General features: G+C 36.6%; 1 pseudogene; it reads left to right on the forward strand.

The window, feature by feature from the left end:
- Positions 1-223: 223 nt before the first annotated feature.
- The window catches only part of LOC110583558, an 88,109-nt pseudogene continuing 67,001 nt past the window's right edge, over positions 224-21,331 (forward strand).

The following is a 21,331-nucleotide window of genomic DNA, read 5'->3' on the forward strand; positions in this document are numbered from 1 at the left end:
TCTCTCGCTGTCTCTCTCTCTGTGTCAAAATAAATAAATAAAATCTTAAAAAAAAAAAGATGCATTTTTAAATACTGCCTATAGGAAATACTCAAAAAGAGAGCTTGAAGAAGACTGTGACCTGTGTCCTAAGAGCAGGTATGTCACCTACAAGTGATAGATACTAGATGTTCAGGAAGTGGAGTGAGTCCTCACCAAAGTCCCTGGCATGAAATTGTAGAAGATGAAGAATAACTCTGTGTATATTACTGATACAAATAATTTTGAAAGAATAAGTGAGCAATACATCAATGAGATTGAGATAACTCAATCTTGGAATGGTGGTGTAACAGTCAAGGGACACAACCATGGTAATTAGGAAGATTTTCCAGATATGGAGAGATCCATTTGGAAGAAGATTATTTCAGCTTATGTTTCACTAATTCTGAAAAATTTAGCCACACTGCTTTGTTGGGAGCAATGCAGCTGCAGTGCATTTACTACCTTTCTTTTTAAAAAAGAAAAAAAGGCAAATGACTCAAAGTCTAGCTAATATGAATGACTTAATGAAATGTCTGTGGTTACTGCTGCATTTCCAATCTAGTCCCATGTCTCCTACTGTTTTAATTTGCATCTGCAACCTTATCTCTGGGGCGTACTGATAACTGATCATTGTGACCTGGTGTTCACTTAAAAATACTAAGTTATGGTTGATGTTCTAAAGTGCTTAACTAAGATAATTCTTTTTTTAAAATATTTTATTTATTTGAGAGAGAGAGAGAGCACAAGCAGGGGGGAGGGGTAGAGGGAGAGTGAGAAGCAGACTCCCCACTGAGCAGGGAGCCCGATATAGGGCTCAATCCCAAGGACCCTGGGATCATGACCTGAGCTGAAGGCAGACGCTTAACGACTGAGCCACCCAGGTGCCCTTAACTAAGACAATTCTGTGTCCTGATCCTTGTCTTGTATGATCCTTGTCAATATTTTTATTTAATTATTACTTCTACATATTTTCACACAATTTCAGTTTTGCCAATATACGACAATTTTTATTAAAATCTTTTTCTTGCTTCTAATGGCTTTTGATATAAAAGGCTGATACCAAGCCTAACAATGATCACATACGTTTTTCAAATCATCTAGATGAAGCTTATTTATGTGGTCAAAACAAGAGACTGGAAAATAAAAGTAGTGATTTCACTTTTCGAATGGCTCTAAGGTGAATGCTGTTGAAGTTGTTAACAGGGGCTTAATTAAGCATGGGCATAAATTTGGGCTTAATTTATTAATATATGACTTCCATAAATATTTATTAAGTACTTATTATGTGCACAGCACTAGGCTATTTTTCTACTCTTAATATTATAGTCAAGGCACTGACCCAACAGGGTCAGCTCTCTATTACTAGTCTCTGAATTCCTGTGCTCTTCACTGGTCCCACTCCTTGCTTGTTCACTTAGTAGATGTTAACAACCATTATTTCTACTCACCTCATCAATAAATCATTAAGTGTTTTGATAGATATTTGAACTAGGTGGAAGAGAATGAAACGGATGTTCTGATTTCAAGGTGTCATTAATCTTGAAGAAAGAAGGAATAAAAGGAGATGGTATATAATTAAATGTTAAATTCTATAGACGACAAAAATTTAGAAATAGGATTGAACACTGTACATTGAAAATATCAGTGAAGGCTTCAGAGCACCAATGACATTTGAGCAAGAATTTAAAGGATGGATAGTATTTTGACAGGAAGAGAAAGATTGAGAGCGCATTTCAGATGGAGCCAACACATGCAATTAAGAAGAACTGAACCAAAGTGCTGTGAATTGTGTAAGACTGATGAATCACAGACCTGTACCTCTGAAACAAATAATACATTTTATGTTAAAAAAAAAAAAAGAAGATAGTAGGAAAGGACAAATGAAGGGGGGGGAAATCAGAGGGGGAGACAAACCATGAGAGACTATGGACTCTGAGAAACAAACTGAGGGTTCTGCAGGGGAGGGGGGTGGGGGGATGGGTCAGCCTGGTGATGGGTATTAAAGAGGGCATGTATTGAATGGAGCACTGGGTGTTATATGCAAACAATGAATCGTGGAACACTACATCAAAAACTAATGATGTAATAATGTATGGTGATTAACATAACATAATAAAATTAAATTTAAAAAAAGAACTGAACAAAAGAGTTACAGTAGCACAGAGTGCTGAGAAAATAACTTGCACAGAGAAGTGATTTCTCATAAAGGCATAGTGACTTTTCTAATTTATTCATCAATAGAGAAATTTGTCTTGAGGAACTATTGTGAACAAGGTGGTGTACAAGCATCTTAAGATAAAGTAACATTCTAACAAAGGAAAAACCAATTAAAGAATTACTGAAAATTAAGTAGGATTGGTGGGAAAAGATTTGCCTAAATATGTAAGATAAGGACAGATTATAAAACCCATTGGTCCCTAAATACATCCTGGATGCTACTCCCTTAGTGTGATTATGTAAGATATAATAATTTTTGAATACAGATTTAAGTCTTTGACCACTTTCTAAGTTTATTTTTTATTTTTCTTTCCATCTTTTTTTTCCCCCAAAAAAAACATTTGCTTAAAAGACATAGATGGGGTTTTGTTTTAAGTTTGGGGTTGCTTTAAGTTTCTATCCATCCAGAATTCCTTTAGGTTGAAGGGACATTGTTTTTTTTTGTTTTGTTTTATTTTGTTTTTTTTAAGATTTTATTTATTTATTTGAGAGAGAGATAGAGAATATGGGCGGGGGAGGGGGGAAGATCGGAGGGTGAGGGAAAAGCAGATTCCCCACTGAGCAAGGAGCCTACACTGGGCTCAGTTCCAGGATCCTGAGATCATGACATGAGCCGAAGGCAGATGCTTAACCTACTGAGCCACCCGGTTGACACAAAGGGACATTGTTTTTTAGAGTTTCCTCCTTTTTTACTCAGAAATAAAGAGGCCTCTGGTGGAGAAGGTGAGGCATCTGGACTTGAATTAGATCACTCACTGTATTTCTGCAACTTAAGGCCCACCTACCTCGTCACTTAATATTTCTTTACATGAACCTCAATGTTTACATTTGTTAAAAATAAATAATAACTAGATAAATAAAATGTGAATGAGATAACATTTGAGATAATATTTTTTAATCTATAATTTAATTTTTAATCTATAAGAATTATGTAAATGTAGGAGCTGACCTTTCTATCCAAGACACTCTCTGTTTTGAATTCTTTTCTACTTATGCTCATATGATTAAGACTTCTCTGCTCCTCTCCTTTCTCTGTGACTTTTCTTCACCTATTACTGAGCTCTGGTCAAATGTAGGAGTTAAAGGACAGGGAACCCACTGGTAAAATGGAAAGAAGTCCATTCACTGCTGACTCCAGGCAGGATCCTGAGATCATGATATAACATGTGATTTGTGCATGGCATCAACCGTAGAGAGTTGGGGGTCGGGAGGAGGAGTGGGGGGAGGGGCGGAGCAGAGCTCAGGTCTGGCCCCCATTTGTTGAAAAGTTTAGATTGAGAGTTAGGGGCAGACTATTAGACAAACATTCTTGAGAGAATTGTGAATTAAGCCTAATTTTACTAGGTGCAAAGTAATATTAATTAACTAGATTATAAAGATAGATAATTTTCTATTTTGATACTGTTATTGGCTGAAAATTATTCTTTAGTGATACAAGGATAATAAGTGAAATTAAAGACAATTACACTATGGCTCTGAACTTTCATAGCCCCTATCACTGCAAAGTAAAATAAATGTTTGAGATGAAAAAATAGGGCTCATTCAGTTTATTATTACTAACAAAAACCTAGAATTTTCTCCCCAAAGAATACTCAAAGTAACATTCATTACTTCAAAGAATTTTTAGTAGTCCAGATTCAGGTTGCCATCTTTAGCTATAAACAAACAAACAAATTAATACACAAGGTTAAATTTGAAAAGATGGTTTGATTTGATTTGATTTGACATAAACACCACACACACACACACATTCAATATGCATGGGATATATTTATACTAAATATACATATACATTATATATTTTATATAAATATATATACATAAATATATAAAACATATTATAAATACATATATAATATGTAGTATATAAATATATATGTTTAGTATAAATATGTCTCATGCAATATTTGGATATATGTATGTGTATACATCTAATGTATATATTATATTGTGTGTATATATATGCATACAATATATACATATATATATATATACACATATATTTATATGTACTTGTATATTTAGTATAAATATGTCCTATGCAATATTTGGGATATACTTAAATTCTATTCCTTATTTATCTGAAATACAAATATATCTGTGTATCTTGCATTTTATCTGACAACCCTAGTTCAGGGTCTGGTCCTCAGTTCTCTAGACTAACAATCAGAATGTTGTTGGCACATTGAGAGCAAATCAAGTACTTTGGGGGGATGCCTCACATAAAGGAGCCCCCAATATTGATGCATTCAGGTACAATGCAGATTTCTACTTGTATAGTGACAAAAATAGCAGTAACAGGAATCCCAAGATTTTTGTTAGCATTTCCTCTGCAATCTAACAATACCTCCACAGCCACCACCCTGGTTCAAACCACCATAATTTCTTACCAAGACTATTGAGAGAGTCTCCTGCTCTTTGCCTCTACCTTTCATTTATTTATATATTCAGTCAACAAGTATTTATCAAGTTCCTGCCAAATGCTTGGTGCTATCATAGGCTGTGAGGATATGACAATGAATGAAAGGAAAGCCCTTTTTATTCATGGGACACATGTTTTTTTTATTTTTATTTTTTCATTTTCTTTAAAGATTTTATTTATTTATTTGAGAGAGACAGAGAGAGAAAGCAGGAAGAAGGGGCAGAGAGAGAGAATCTTGAGCAGTCTCTGGGCTGAGCATGAAGCTGATGTGGATCTCAATCCCAGGAAACTGAGGTCATGATCTGAGCTGAAATCAAGCTTCGGATGCTTAACTGACTGAGCCACCTGAGCACCCCTCATGGAATCTATTTTTAAGAGGAGAGAGACAGGTAAGAAGATATATAGTATGGCAGTTGGTGAAAAATAAAGTAGAAAACGGGGAGAGGGGTGCCTGGGTGGCTCGGTCGTTAAGCGTCTGCCTTTAGCTCAGGTCATGATCCCAGGGACCTGGGATCGAGTCCCACATCGGGCTTTGGTGGGAAGCCTGCTTCTCCCTCTCCCACTCCCCCGGCTTGTGTTCCTGCTCCTGCTATCTCTCTCTCTGTCAAATGAATAAATAAAATCTTAAAAAAGAGAAAGAAAGAAGACAGGGAGAGTTGGAGGAGTGAGGAGTGTGCATTTCAGATGGTGATCAGTGAAGGCTTTTCTGAGAAGGTGGCATTTGAACAGAGCCTTAAAGGAAGAAAAGGAATGAGCCATGTGGCAATCTGGGAGAAGAATATTCCAGGCTGGGGAAACAATAAAGCTAAAATTCTGCACTAAGACAGTTTTAGGAACATCATGGAGTCTAGCAAGAAGGAGGATAAGCAAGAGAAGGTGGAAGGTGTTCTTATAAGCCATGGCAAGGAATTTAGACTTTGACTAAGAAGGGAAGACACTCTGGGTTGTGAATAGAGGTGTGATATTTTCTGACTTTCTTATATTATCTAACTTATCTCAATTATTTAATACAGACCAATCCTACTATAGTGTTAGAGGACTATTGTAATAATCCAGGTGGGATGAGTTGATGTTACTTAGATCAGACAGTAATAATAGTGGTGATGAAAAGTGGTATGTTTCTGAATACATTTTTTTTTTTTTTTAGAGAGGGAGACAGAAAGAGAGAGAAAAAGGGGAGGAGGGAGAGAGAATTTCAAGCTGACTCCCCACTGAAGGTGGAGCCCAACGTGGGGCCTGACCTCATAACCCTGAGATCATGACCTGAGCCAATATCAAGAGTCGGACACTTAACCAACTGAGTCACCCACGTGCCCCAATTTCTGAATACATTTTGAAGATAGAACCAAATGATTTGTTGACCAATTTGGACTTTGTGAGTGAGAGAAATCAATGATGGCATCAAAAGTTTTGGCTGTACCACTGCAAGGACAGAGATATCATTTACTGAAATAATGAAGAATAAGAGAGGAGGAGGAGTTTTGGGGTGGAATATCAGGAGTTGGGCTTCGGATCAATTAATTTTGAACTATGTGCTTTTCTTCTAAGTCGAGTAGTTAAGCCTGGAAATCAAAAGAGGACTGGGCTGGAGGTGTGAAGTTGGGAGTCATCAATGGATATGTGGTATTTACAGCCTGTGGACCGACAGGTGAACCAGGAAGTGAGTATAGACAAAAATGACTAGTGGTTCAGGGAATTATAACTGGTGTGTTCTAACGTTGGAGTTGAAGTTCTGAGAGATAAAGAGGAGCCAGCAATATTGTCAGGTAGGATGGAAAGCAGGAACATATGGTGACCTAGATATCAAGTGAAGAAATGTTTCATGAAGAAAAGAGGGAAACTGGACTAAATGCTGAGGCTAGACTGAGAGAATGAGAAATGGCATAAGATTGATCAGTCTGGACCCCATGAGTGGCCTTGACAAGGCAGTTATAGGCGGACTCTGGGGTTAAAGGATGGCTAAAGTGTATCTAAGATAAAAGGAGAGGTATGGAATTGAAGAAAGCCATTATGGACAACTCTAAGGAGAAGTTTTGCTAAAAAGGGGAGCAAAGAGTTGATGCAGTAACTGAGGGAAAAGTAGATCAAGAGATTGTTAGTAAGTCAAGAGATGATTATTCAACAAAAGATGTGAATATTAGCACACTTTTGTTTCCTTTATTTGCAAATTTGAGGAGCTGTTTTACTGAAGCAAACAAGTGTTGACACACAATGTTCGTATGATAGTAATATCAGAGACAGAACATTGGGCTACACAGATTACCAGTTCAGCTAATAGCAACAAACTTTTACCATTCTTACGTAATGAGTTTATGTTAGAGCATTTTAAATTTTTAATTATTTTTTAAAGAATAAACATCTTTTTAAATTCAAAATGATTGGGGTGCCTGGGTGGTTCAGTTGGTTGAACGCCAGACTCTTGATTTTGGCTCTGGTCCAGATCTCGGTGTAATGGGATCAAGCCCTGGGTAGGGCTCCACGCTTAGTGTGGAGTCTGCTTGTCCTTCTCCTTCCTCTTCTTCCCCTCCCCTTGTGCATGCTCTCTCTCTCTCTCAAAAAAATAAATAAAATCTTCAAAAAAATGATCTTAGTTGGTTAATAATACCCCTTTAAGGCTGTAGTCTTGATCTTTGTTTAAAATACATGAGCTCACCCCTATTTCCATGAGGTCTGGGGTTATATTATGTTTTCATGATGGGATTTTGATAAGATGGAGATGTGCCTTTGCTATCATTCTCCAGTATAACACCCAGCTCTATTCTGGCCCTACTCCTAAGATCCCTGGTGGCTAGCCACTTCGGAACAAAGTGCAGGAGCTAAATTTAGACTTGTCTCAGTAGAAAGGGAATTTAAGCCAGGCCTGACAGCAGTGGGATCATGACTAAGAGTGGTCACTCACCTCTGCCAAGCCTTCGATTTCCCCAAGAATAATAATAGCCGGACCAAAGACTCAACAAATGGAAAGTGCCTGGTGAAGAGGATAAGAGAGAAAGACATGGAAGGAGATGGTTGGAAGGGTCCAAAAGATAAATGTTGCCTTGTCCTTAACAGCCTTAAAGATCTAATTATATATTTCTATCTAAATTCAGAATCTTACCTTTGCAAGTTTTCCCTAGAACTACAGGAGGAAGACCCTGGTTATCATAATCTTGTACCCATTCTTCCCAAGCAGAATTAATTCCCCTGCCTAGCAGGAATCCTGCTGATAAATGAACATAGCAAGTGGGTCTGGCTGTATTAGTGAACCCCAGGACAGAATTGTACCACAGTCATAGCACTGGAATACTAACACATATCTTGGGTGCATTTTATCATGTGTATGCTTCAAAGGCTACTAAAAAATACACACAGCAATTTGTCCAAATACTAATATGTGAATTAGGCGTTTTTTTTGGTTTTGGCTTTGTTTTTAAATAAAATGAGGAGAAATTTGCTTGGGTTGTGTAATGTGGGAAAGGACACCTGAAAACATAAGAAGCAAGCGTAGGATTAGCCTCACAACTGGGCCCCACAGTTCACTGTACAACTAAAATAATCAAAAATAGGGTAACAAGTAAGTGAATTTTCTTATCTGCATATGATGCAACAATTTGAAATGGTACTCTAGGAAGGAAAGGACAACATAGGAAATAACATATTAAGGGAAAATGATAAAGTGTAACATTTCACATTGCTTTATCTTTAAATAATGTGCAAGTAGTTAAATGAAAATACTCTAAAATGACCTATTAGTTATGTGGAAAATTAGGATGAAGCATTTTCTTTTCTTTACTGTTCAAATCACTGTAACATAAAAGTACATGCTCTAACACAAACTTTTTAAAAATGGAAATATATCTAGGAAATAGACTGAGTGGGTTCTGCAAATCTTTTTCTTGAGAACTGACTTTATCACTAAAATTCTCTTGTCTTCTCTAACTTTGAGTAACAGAGCTAACTTATAGTCAACTAATACTTAATGCTCCTCAGCTCCAAACAAACAAAAATGACCCATGCTGTGTGCAGGTTTTATGGAGCTGAGCAGATGTCTGAAGCAGCTGACAAGACAGAAAGTGCCTTCTAGCAGATAACAATACCAGAGCACACTGTTTAGAAATGTCTTGTCTCACTTTGCTCCGCCAGCAAGTTCAGGGAGTTAACAATCAAAACTGCCTCATGTATTTAAACTTTGTGCAGTGGGTCATATAAACATTCTTTGAGTTACATGGTGTAATAGATCTAAAAATCTCATACCCGCTTTCTCTCTTCTCTGATTTATCATGCTGTGATATAAATACCCACAGTATTTTACAAGACAATGAACTTGGCTTTTTCTAAGGCCAGTAATTTTTGCTGAGTAGTGGAAATCTAGAGAGCTGTAAAATGGCTGTCTGACACAATTTGGGGGCTTTTAGAAGTGCATCTTTAGAATATATTTGAAATTACAATAAAATCATATTTCTAAAACCAAAAATATCGGGATATACAAAAACAGTCGTATAAAGGACAAAGCAGGACAAAATCCTACATCTAAGAAAACTGCTGAATCCTCACAGCTAGCCAACCCAGAAAACTTGTAATAATTATTTGCATCTCTCGATTTCCCATTTCCCATCCTTCTGGGGGATGGGCCAATTGGACAAAAGTTGGAGATGATGGCTTAAAAGTTTAGGTAATTTCTCCATTCTTGCCTAATGTCACATGTCACATATCTGTCTGCTGCACTTTTGGCCTTCTGGGGAATTTCATGGTTTCAGGGACTTTTTCCCTTTTCCCCTCCTTGCACTGGTTTTCATTACAGAACACGTGATGTCATCATAGCTCTCTTAGCTCTACCAGGACAAGAAAAGCACATTATCATAATGGAAGTGCTCCAGTGCTCATTACCAGGGAAGTGACTTGGTTTAGGAGTTGCCTTTTCTCTATGTAGACTTCCCCTGTATGCCAGGTCTCTCTTAGAGGAGTCTTGGAAAATGAAGACATCAAACACTGTTGAGATCCAATGGCATTCCTCTCTTCAGTCTTCACAGAGTGGGCCTGAAAAGCAAGTCTCCACTTATTTTGGTCCTAACAAAGACTGAACAATGGGTGGCTGTGTGCAAAACCTTTTTTCCTATCCAATCTGTAGGCATTATCCAAAGGATCTCCATTCACATGAAGATAATGCCCAAGGCCTCTCTTCTTGTTTAAACTACAGCTCACTCTATCTTAGGCCTCCTCTCATTTTCTTTTTGGCATTTTAATCCTTAGACTCAGAGAGTTACTCAAGAATTAAACTAAATTGGAAGAAAATGTTGATGTCTCCAAGTCATGGAATCCTAAGATAAAGGTATCTTTGTTTTTTCCCTTCCAGACGCTAACTGTATTTGTGTTAAGCATCTTCAATAGGGATACTGAGAATGATCTTCATTCTGAATCTTGGGAGCAAAGCTGGGAAGTAATCACCCTCCTTTAGAGTCAAATTTGATCTGCTGGATATTATCTACAAGGTTTTATTTTTTAATAAAAATCTCATCTGGTGGGCGCCTGGGTGGCTCAGTTGGTTAAGCGACTGCCTTCGGCTCAGGTCATGATCCTGGAGTCCCTGGATCGAGTCCCGCGTCGGGCTCCCTGCTCGGCAGGGAGTCTGCTTCTCCCTCTGACCCTCCCCCCTCTCATGTGCTCTCTCTCATTCTCTCTCTCTCAAATAAATAAATAAAATCATTAAAAAAAATCTCATCTGGCAACAGTCCCCTTTGGGGGGCAAAGAAAGTTTACTTTTAGAACTAAAAAAGTAAACTTTGCTCCAGCAAAACATGAGATGGCATTTTCAAGAAAGCTCTTATTATATATTTGATTTTTAAATATTGGCTTATTGGACACGGAATTTACTGAGAGAAATAAGTGCATGCATTTTGGTGGTTTGTGAAGAACATGAAACAAAAGTTGCAGCTTTTTGGATCAACCTCCAAGCCATTGTTACATTTATAAAATAACTAACCCATATGTAAAAAGAATTTCAAGTATGTGCTGAATAGTTGAACTGAGAAGGTAAGCTATCTACCATATGATACAATAAATAAATAATTCTAAATTGTAGTAAACTGAAGATTGAGAATAATAATAGCAATCCAGAGTTTGGCTAAGAACCTACTACTAATTTAATTTTAACTCAGTTTCTCTTAAAATGTTTTCTGGGCTCTTGATTGTTAATATGTTAAATTCTTAATCATTCCAAACAAATGATAAAATCTATGGACTCAGTGAACCCTGGGTATGTCTTCCTTCTATGGTCATACCAAGGTTTGGTCTTTCAGCAGAGAATGACTTTATACGTATGGTAAATTATAAATACATAACTTACACATGAGGTAGACAGGATAAGGTCCACCACTTAGATATATATTTAACATCTAAACTTTGGAATTTCTATAAAAATATTTAGGACAGAGAATGAAAGTAGTTGATTTTAATGTAGATTAGGAATTTTATGATGGATATAAATTTACTTTAATAATTTTGTCTTCTACTTACATGGATGGTTGAAAGTTAGCTCTGAGAAGAATCAGAATAAGTCATTAACAAATTTTAATTTCTAAAACAGTGCTGATTTTTGTAATGCAAAATCTTAGTTGTTTCTCAAAGAAGTTCTGGGAAAAAAAAAAGCAAAAGAAATGTCATTAGCTTGGTATGCCTCAGTTTTTACATGTAGAAATGAATAAATCTCTAAAAGACTCTTTGTTTTGGTTCTTGAAAAAATTCTATTTGTATTAGTTACATGAAAGAAGTTCAATTCAAAGTCGTTTTATCAAAAAAGACGAAGGAGGAGGAAAAGTAAGGGTAGAGGAGGAAGGGGAAGAAGAGGAGAAAGTCAGGGGAGAAGAAAAGGAATTTATCAACTCAACTAACTGAAGCTCTAGGGTGAAGTTTATTTTAGTGGAGGCTGGTATAGGACCTCAAAGCCTGCCTTCCACCTTTCAGCAGTCCTTCCCCTGGGTATTGTCTTCATGGTCTCCTATGATAACATGATCTGCAATCAGGGAAGATGGAAATTGGCAGCTGCAGGTTTACAAAACCCCAAATTGTAACCTCAGAGAAAGAGAATTTATTCCCCTTGACTCAAGGTATCAAAATATCAGTAGCAGAAAGGCATTTGATTGGGCCACATCACATGATCAAAGGGCATGTGGTTCTACTACTAAACAAGGTTGGATCATGTGGACCTCCCGCTTGTATAGAAAGATAGTTTTAACACAGTGAGAAGATGGTGAAAACAATATACTGGGCAGCCAAATCCAAGAGAGTATCTTCTAATAACTGATATTATGAATCTAAATCATTAATTGTCAAAAATTACAAAGATTATTTACTTATAAATTACTTCCCCTTCTGAGTTATTTGCCATAGGACATGCAGAATAAGATATATATTTAGCATCCCAAACCTAACATGTCCCAAACTGAGATCTCCCAAATCCACCCCTTGTGCAATCTCCATTTTAGCAGATGCCTACTACATTTTCCTCAGCTATTTACACCAAAAACCTTATGGCCATCCTTAACTCTTTTTTTTTTTTCTTTTTCTTTTTCTTTTGTTTTTCCTCATAGCCAACACATCAGCAAAATCTATCGGCTCTATGGGTGAAATATATCCAGAATCCAATCATCTCTCACCATCTGTAGCAGTACCACTCTAAACTAAGGTGTCATTAGTTTATGTCGGGATTATTGTAATAACCTCTTAACTAGACCCCTTGCTCCTTCTCATGGCCCCTTTCAATCTTTGTCCTCCACACAGCAGCCAGAATGAACCTTTCAAATCCAACTTCAGTCTCGTAACTCCTCTGTACAAGACTCTCCAGTGGCATCCCATCTCATTCAGAATAAAAACCAAAGTTCTTCAATCGCCTACCAAGGCCTTTTAGGAACTTGCTTTCAGGTACCTTTCTGATCGCATCTCCTATTACATTCCCTAAGCTGCCTCTCCTCCAGTCCACAGGCCCCCTTGTTCTTGAACAATACCAGCTCTGCTCCTGGCCCCTGGCCTTTGCATTTACTGGACTCTCTGACTGGAATGCTTGCCCCCAATTTCTCCACTCCTTCACCTCTGCCAGGTCTTTAACTTTACCTTCTTACGCATGTTTTCCTTGGCTACCCTATCTAAAATTGCATCTCATCAGTTTCTGACCTCTTCTTTACCTAATTTTTCTCCACTGCACTAACTGGTATCTAACGTGCCATGCCTTTTACTTAATGACCTTGTCTTTCTTCTACAGTAGCTCCTACCACACAGGGGGTCTCAATAAATGTTTGCAGAATAAGTGGGTGAAAAAATGAACAGACAGCCAAAGGAGAGGTGTTGAAAACTATTAAAATCAGAAGGGGTCAGGCCACTAGAACAGTGAATTCCCCTCACAATAGACCACATGGTTCAGGCGCCACAGCTCGTGGTGCGGTGATGGAATGGATCCACTTACAGTGGAAGGTAAGAGGCATATACAGATAGGACCATGTGCATCCTGCCTTTTCTTTTTCTTCGCCTATTATTGGTGTTTCTCAGTGATATTTGACGAAGAAAACTTTCTGCTCTGATCTGGTTTTGTTCGTATTCATTTACTGTCGCAAATAGGCACTCATATCATTTATTGTTGGAGGAGGCTATGAACAAATACGAACGGAGAAAGTAAATTTGGTAACACTTTTTGCCATTTGTAAAGGATTTAGCTTATGATGTTGTTTGTAAGGCTGATCTAACTGGTCTATCACCCTTGTTTAAACAGGAAGTAGAGTCATATCATTACAATAGCTGTTCCACATCTACACCTCTCAAAGGAATTTTCCAGTGTTCACAGGTAACATATGCCTAAAATCAGGGCAATTTTAAAAACAAATGAAATGGTTTTAAAATGGATCATCTTTCTTAATTTTCATTCATTATTGTTCTTTCCTTCTGGTAGATATTGTCCCCATAGTTAACAGAGAACTGAGAATCTTGTGCACCCATGTAATTACTATAATTTGTTACAGCTAACTGACCATTTCCCTGTGTGGATTAGTTTGAGAGTTGCATGTGGCATATGTTAATCTGCAGCAGCCTTTCCAAGTATGTTGAATTATGAGCTTTGCAGAACTCTTTTGATGCCTAATTTCATCCAGCCTCACAATTTGCCAAGTTATATTCTTTTCTTCTTGCAGCAAGTGAATAGTCTACTAGCTCTTGCCCCTCAACCCTGAACCCCCATGCTTTTAAGATTATCCCTTGGTCTTTGTTTTCCAAAGTTTTACTATGATGTACCTAATGTGATTTTCCTTATATTTATCCTAGTCGGGTTGGTAGGATTCTTGCCTTTGAGGTCTGATATCTTTTGACAGTTTTGGAAAATTCTCAGCCAGTGACTGTTCAAATATGATTACTGCCTGTTGTCTTTCTCCTCCTCTTCCAGGACTCCACTGGTACTTCTTATTGGAACATTTTATCGAGACCCATATGTCTCTTACCTTCTTTTGCATATTTTCCATCATATTTGCTCTCTGAGTAAGCCTGATATTTTCCATTGACCTATTTTAGAGCTCATGAAGCCTATCTCCTGCTATTAAATCCATCTATTGAGTTTTTTTTTTTTTAATTTCTGTAATTGCATTTTTGGTTCTAAAGTTTTCATTTGATTCTTAATTTCTATATCTGTCATCTATTTTCTTAAGCCTGTTAATTAGAGACCATATCTGATAACTTTACTAACTGGGTTATCTCAGTCCGTTTGGGCTGCTAGAAGAAAATACCACAGACTGGGTAGTTTATAAATAACAAAAATTTATTTCTCACAGTTCTGGAGGCCAAAAAGATCACCTGACATAGTCTCCAAAATCTTCGACCTCAAATCCTAGCTGCTTAAAAGTCCTAAACCCCAATTTTTGTCTTTCCACCCCCTGAGGGCTGTCAGAAACTTTGCTGGTCTCCCAGGGAAGGCCAGTGGATTCTCTCTTATTTCAGTTTATGTCTCTGTAATGGCTTTCCTCGTAGGCATCTGCTCTCAAGTATGGATTGCCTCAGTAGTTCTCTGATGTCTTCAAACAGTTTTGGTGGGGGCAAGTAATAAATCTGGTTTCCATGGTTGTTCTTAACAAGAGAAATACTCCATGACACATAGAAATGGAATTTTGGAATTAAATTTTTCTTCTAAATTTTTATTTTAAAATTCCAGTTAATGTGTGTGTGTGTGTTTTTAATACCTTCAGTGTTTCCCTTTTATCAGTTTAAAGCAGCACTATTCAATAGAAATAAATGAAAATCACAAATGCAAGACAGATATGTACTTTTCAATTTTCTAGTGGTCATATGTTTAAAAAAAGGAAAACAGGTGAAATTAATTTTATGGTATATTTTATTTAACCCAAACAAAATATTGTCAACATAGCAATTTGAAAATTATTAATGATCTATTTTACATTCTTTCTTTCAAACTAAGTCTGTGAAATATAGTGTATATTTTACTCTTAGATCTCAATTTGTACTAGCCATATTTCAAACTTTTGTAGCCACATATGGTTAAGTGGCTGCTACATATGACCATGCAGATCGAGACAAGAATGAACAGATTTAATCAACAATGGGGGATTAAAAAGTAGGCTAATTGTATTTTGAAAGAAAGTTGTCACTTTGGGTGGATATTTTGGTAAAATACCTTTTTGATTTTTCTTTTCTCTATATCTCTTAGAAAGCTAGAGAAAAGGGGATGCAGAATTTAATTGAAATCCACTCTATAGAATAAAACAGGATGTGAAAAATTTAAATAAAGGAGCACAAATTAAAAATCTTCTGTTGTCAGACATTGAATTAAAAAAAAAAAAATACCAGTCCTCATTCTTAATGCTTTGATGTCTGCTTTACATTCCTGGGAGTGTTTGAACCAGGCAGGCTATCCGTGTAGGTGGAATTAGTAAAGTAGGAGTATCTTCTCTGTGATATGAAATCATACCTTTGGGCCTGAAATACTTTTTCAAGTCATTCTGAGCTGCTGCCATATCTGTGACAGATGGCAAATGTTTAATTGCACAATTAGAGGGGAAACACCCTCAAGACTTAAAGAGCACTGACAAGGTAACACACTGACTTAAATTTTAAGAGAAGAATAGAGTCTTTCTTGACCTTTCTTCCTTACAAGTGTGGAGGGTGATACAGGATAACCGAGCATTTAAGCAATGGAGAATGGAAGGTGTGTTGGAGACTGGGCCTGGTGAAGGCAAATTGTCCTGCAGTATTTGCTAGTATTCATTGGGCACATTTATGCCTCAGATTTTGTTCTAAGATTTGACATTGACTAAGGCTTATTGCTTCATAACAATCTCTAAGGCAGGTGTTATAATTATTCTCAACCATTCTGCAGATGAGGAAATCAGGGCACAGAAAGGGTACCTGTTTAAAGTTCCACAGACAGTTAAGGATGAAAGTGGAATTTTAACTGACATTGACTCATGCTCAAGTCTGATATCTCAATTACTACCCTCTACTGTTTTCTACATATGCCATACACTTTTACCTTGACCTGGAGCTCCCGTTAAAAACTGGCTTTTAATATTCTATGTAATGCATTGCATAAAAATGTCAGAATGAATTTAGATCACCAATAAATACCTATTAGGTATTATTCAAATCGTTATATTTTATCTTTGTAATTTTAGGGAGTATTTCAATTTCACCAGTCTTAAAACAACAACAACAACAACAAAAACAGAGACAAAGGGTGTCAATTTCCTTGGTTTTGATTAGATAACTGCAAAGTTACTCCTATAATTGAGGGCTTTCTGACAGCTAAATCAATATTAAAAATATTAGGGTTAATATTCCTTTGCCTGTTATGCTCAAATGGGCATTATGTAGTAAATTATTCTGCTTTCATACTTCAAGATATTCTGTTATCAGACAAGTTCAATTTTAGCCATCATTTCCTTAAGATGTATCAGCTTTAAAGATAACCACACACTGGACTGCACAGTGTGAGAAGTGAGGTGCATATTCCGTTTTTTGTTAACTTCGTTCATGTGCCTGGGTTGTATATTTCATTTTAAAATACCATAAGTCACTCCAGTATTAGGAATGAGCTTTCTCAACAGTATGTCACTTCAATTTTCCACACTGTGCTGCATCCTGTATCTTTAGAAGTCTCCTCTCTCTAGATTACTGCTACACACAATCGCTTTCTAATGAAGATCCTTCTCAATCTCTGATTTTTGTGTGGATTTTGTGCTTGTGAAAGGTGCCAGACTGACAGATGACACTGATCTCTTTGTCACAAGAGAGGATAGAAGAGGCAGGCAACCCTCTATGTGGTAGCCTGCCAACATGGCTGCTTCCCGCCAGAAAGGAGAGACGCTCTGTTGTAGCCTCTTTGCCAACCGTATTGTGGCAAATGCCAACTGTAATTATGTGTCTGGTAGTCTCAAGCTCCAGGACTAATACAGAAGGAATAAACTAATAAACAAAAGGCTTCCCTGGACTCCCGTTGAACTATCTTTATGTCCTTGCAACCCTTTTCAGAAACATCGCCAATTCCACTGCTGGTCGTCTGCTGTTTCACACCGGTCTTTCTAGAGGAACAGATACCTTGTAAGAGTACAGTGCTGGTTCTGAGTGCTGACTTCTAAGCTGAAGAGATAAAAAAAGAAACCACACTACTTATCATCAGTGAGGACTTCTTTATTTTGTCTCTTTGTGAACTGGAAGAAGTGATTAAATACCAAGAGATTTGAGGTCAGCTTGTTTCTGAATGAAATAACAATAAAGAACTTGAACTATGAGTTGTGGGCTCACTATAGCAAAGTAGTGGTTGCAAAATAATTTAGTACTGAGATATGTTACACAATGCAATCCCACAATGGGAGAACTTGAAGTACAGTATTATAAGCTCAGATTCTCTTTCTATCTCTTATTTAACTCTATAAGTGAATAAGTAAAATGAAATTCAATAGGGTAATCTCAGGAAGATAGTAGTCCCTTCAGTAAGTAGCCTCAGAACATATATTTTATGGTCAATTAAACCTAATTAAATACACTAGGATATGTTTTATTCAATTCTCTACAAGAAGAAAAGGTTTGGGATTGAAAAAGAAAAAAAAATATTTTTTTTCCCAACAAGGGGAAATCTTTATTTAAAAATGAGGGGGTGGGAAACATCCCACACGTTTTACACAGCAATCCCACCTTCAGGAAACTATCCTATAAATGTTATATGACACATAATGATATGTAAACAAAAACTTTCACTATAGTGGCATTTTAAGTAGGGGGAAAAGGGAATGTTCTCAATATTCTTCAATAGGAAAATTGTTGAACAAATTATTGTATACCCAGTATAGAATATGTTGCAGTGTAGATATAGATACAAGTTGTTAATTTAGAAAAGGAAGTTGTACAAGGAATAAAATACATGATCCCATTTTGATAAATAAAATGACTTTTAAAAAACCAACCTTACATCCATAATCTTTTTTGATGTGCAATTAATGCCCTTGTATGAGCATGGAGAAAGACATGAAAGGATACAATCCAGAGTATAGAAAAAGGCAACACAAAAAAGGAAGTGAAGAGAACTTAGGTGAAATTATTAAAGATAAAAAAACAAACAAAAAGATAACTTAGGCTCAACTCTGTCAGAAGGCCATTTGCATGCTGGTATTATAGAATCACTTAAATACCTCATCCACTGCCTGTCATAGTTTCTTAATTTTCCACAATAAGAATAATTCTGGTGATTCTGTGAATCTATACATGCATCTGTCTATGAATAAAGTCACTAAGAGCAATCTATTTTTATCACAGAGATTTGTCATGTGAGGTAAATGAGACTGAGAACATCTTCAACATGAGGTATTCCTGGGAGGTCAGTCCTAGAAACACAGAGAGCTGAAGCAGATTCAGGCATCTCCAACTCACATAAGGACTTCTAAAATAGGATGAATACTTGGTTGGCATATCCTTTTAGAAGAAAAATTTTCCCAGCACATGCTCCTAACATCTCATTGGGCTGGTTTGTATCACACCCAATACTAAACTAGAATTGTCAAGTGGAATGGAATTTTCCTAATTGGCTTAGGTTGATTAACATCCTACCCCTGGATTTTGGGAGGGGCCCAAGAAACAGATAACTGCCCACTATCTGAACAAAATCAGAGTCCTTCAAAAGAAACAATGTGATATAAGCCTGGAGTGTTTTCCAGTATCACCATGCAATTCTCCAATTCTCAGTGGACACAGACTGGGCCTCTTATAAATTTAACTGAATTGTGACATCAGTTACCTGGAGATGGCAGCAGATTTGACAGGCTAAGGGCTCAGCCCTGTAAGACTGCCCCCACTTCTGAAACCGATCGACAAATCTAGGTTGTTACTTGTACTTCTGATCTATCAGCTATACATTGGGTTCTCATGACTCCCTTCTTAGGTTTGATAATTTGCTAGAATGGCTCACAAAGATCAGGGACACATTTACTTATGTTTTCCAGTTTATTATAAAGACATTATAAGGGATATAAATAAATAGCCAAGTGAAGGGGTACATAAGGCAAAATCTCAAAGGGTCCATGAGTACAGGAGTTTCTGTCTCTATGAAAGTGGATGTGTCATCCTACCCTCCTGTAGATGCATTCACTAGCCTGGGAGCTCATCAAATCTCATGGTTCCAGAGTTTTTATAGTGCTTAATCTCTAGCTTCCTTTCCCTGTCCCTGAAGTTGGTGGGTGGAGCTGCAAGTTCCAACCTACTAATCACTTGGTTTTTCTGGTGACCAACCCCATCCTGAAGCTATCTAAGGGCCCCACCTTAAGTTACTTCATTAGTATAAACTTCAGTGTACTCAAAGGGGCTCCTTATGAATAACGAAAAACATTCCCATCACTTAGAAAATTCTAAGGGTTTAAGGAGATCTGTGCCAGCAGCTGGGGACAAAGACCAAATCTATTTCTTATTACACCACAGTAAGACACAACGGCCAGAGAATAGGCTTATCAACATTGGCTGCCAAAGTTTTATTTTATATATTTCACTGAGGCAGGTTTGCTTGAATGACTGTCTTCCTACTAAACTGAAAACCCCTTGATAATAGCCCTGGGTTTGTTCTTTTTCATATCCCTTGCATTTAGCCCTTAAAGAATAGAATGTAAGTGAAACTTCATTTATAGGATACTCAACAATTTTGCTGTATACCATTTTTCTTTTACCCCATTGTGAAAGTTATTCTCAGGTGTTTGGCAGCTCGCTTACCAGCACATACACTAAAAATGCAGAAAAGTAGATGTGCCATGGTCTCTGTAGATTCTTTATGAGGTTATGCATGGCTGCATGACTGATTCATTAGTTAGTTGAAGATAGTAGGAAAGTTGACCTTTAATTGTTTTTAACTATATAGAGGATTGTGAGTCAAAAAGCTAAATTTTTAGGTACTCCATTAAAAAGCTAATGATATCATATGTAATACAATAGAGTAATCTCTTTTGTAAAATGGATCATAGCATTTTAGAATACAATTTTGAATACAACAAAGTGTTGTTGCCAACATTTATTTACTTGCTCTGAGTGACTTGAGAGAGAGAAAATAAGTCCATTTTTTTTTTTTACTTCTCTTTTCTTGCACAAATTCACAGATCTACACTGACATTTTTCCTTAGATTTTCTCCCCAATTTCCCTCCCTTTTGTGAAAGATTAAAAAAACAAGATTACATTAACAAGTATTCTTTTTTTCCCTCTGTTTTATTGAGAGACAATAGATATATATTACCATATTGTTTAAGGTGTACAGCATGATGGTTTAGTTTACATATATTGTGAAATAATTATCAAAATAGGTTCAGCTAACATTCATCATCTCATATAGATACAATATAAAGAAAAGAAAGAAGAAAAAATTTAAAAAGAAACTTTACTCTTCCCCCTGTACATTTTAGGTTATTGTATAATTTAAATATTTTTTGTATTGTGTAACTATTAACAGATTATTGTAGCTATCGCTATTTTACTATGTTCTTTTTTTAACTTTTAAGCTAGAGTTGTAAGTACATTATGCATCATCATTAACCCATTACCAAATTACAGAATCAAACTTAATCTATATATTTACAATTAATAGTGAATTTATGCTACCTTTTTATGTTTTTATGATGTTAATTTATGTCTTTTACTTCTACTCAATGACTCCCTTTAGCATTTCTTGTCAGGCAGATCTAGTGGTAATAAAGTTCCTCGGGTTTAATTTGGGAAAGTCTTTAGCTCTCCTTCATTTCTGAAGGACAGCTGTACTGGGTATAGTATTCTTGGTTGATAGTTTTTCTTTCAAAAATTTGAATATATTACCTCATTATTTCCTGGCCTAAAATGTTTCTGTTAAGAAATCGGCCTATAGTCTAATGGGAGGGTCCCCTTGTATGTAACTTCTCTCTTCTCTTGCTGCTTTCAAAATTTTTTTTTTGTCTTTGACTTCTGACAATTTAATTTTAATGTGTCTTGGTGTAGCCCTATTCAGATTCAACCAATTTGGGATATTTTGGACCTCATGGATCTAGATATCCATTTCTTTCTCCAAGTTCAGAAAATTTTCAGTTGTTACTGCTTTAAATATACTTTCCATCCCTTTCTCTTTCTCTTCTGCTTCTAGAATTCTTATTCTTTTTCATTGTTTCCTATATTTTCCATAGGCTTTTTAAATTCTTTTTCATTCTTTTTTC

The sequence above is a fragment of the Neomonachus schauinslandi genome, chromosome 8, assembly GCF_002201575.2.
Source record: "Neomonachus schauinslandi chromosome 8, ASM220157v2, whole genome shotgun sequence".
In the NCBI taxonomy this organism is placed as follows: Eukaryota; Metazoa; Chordata; class Mammalia; order Carnivora; family Phocidae; genus Neomonachus; species Neomonachus schauinslandi.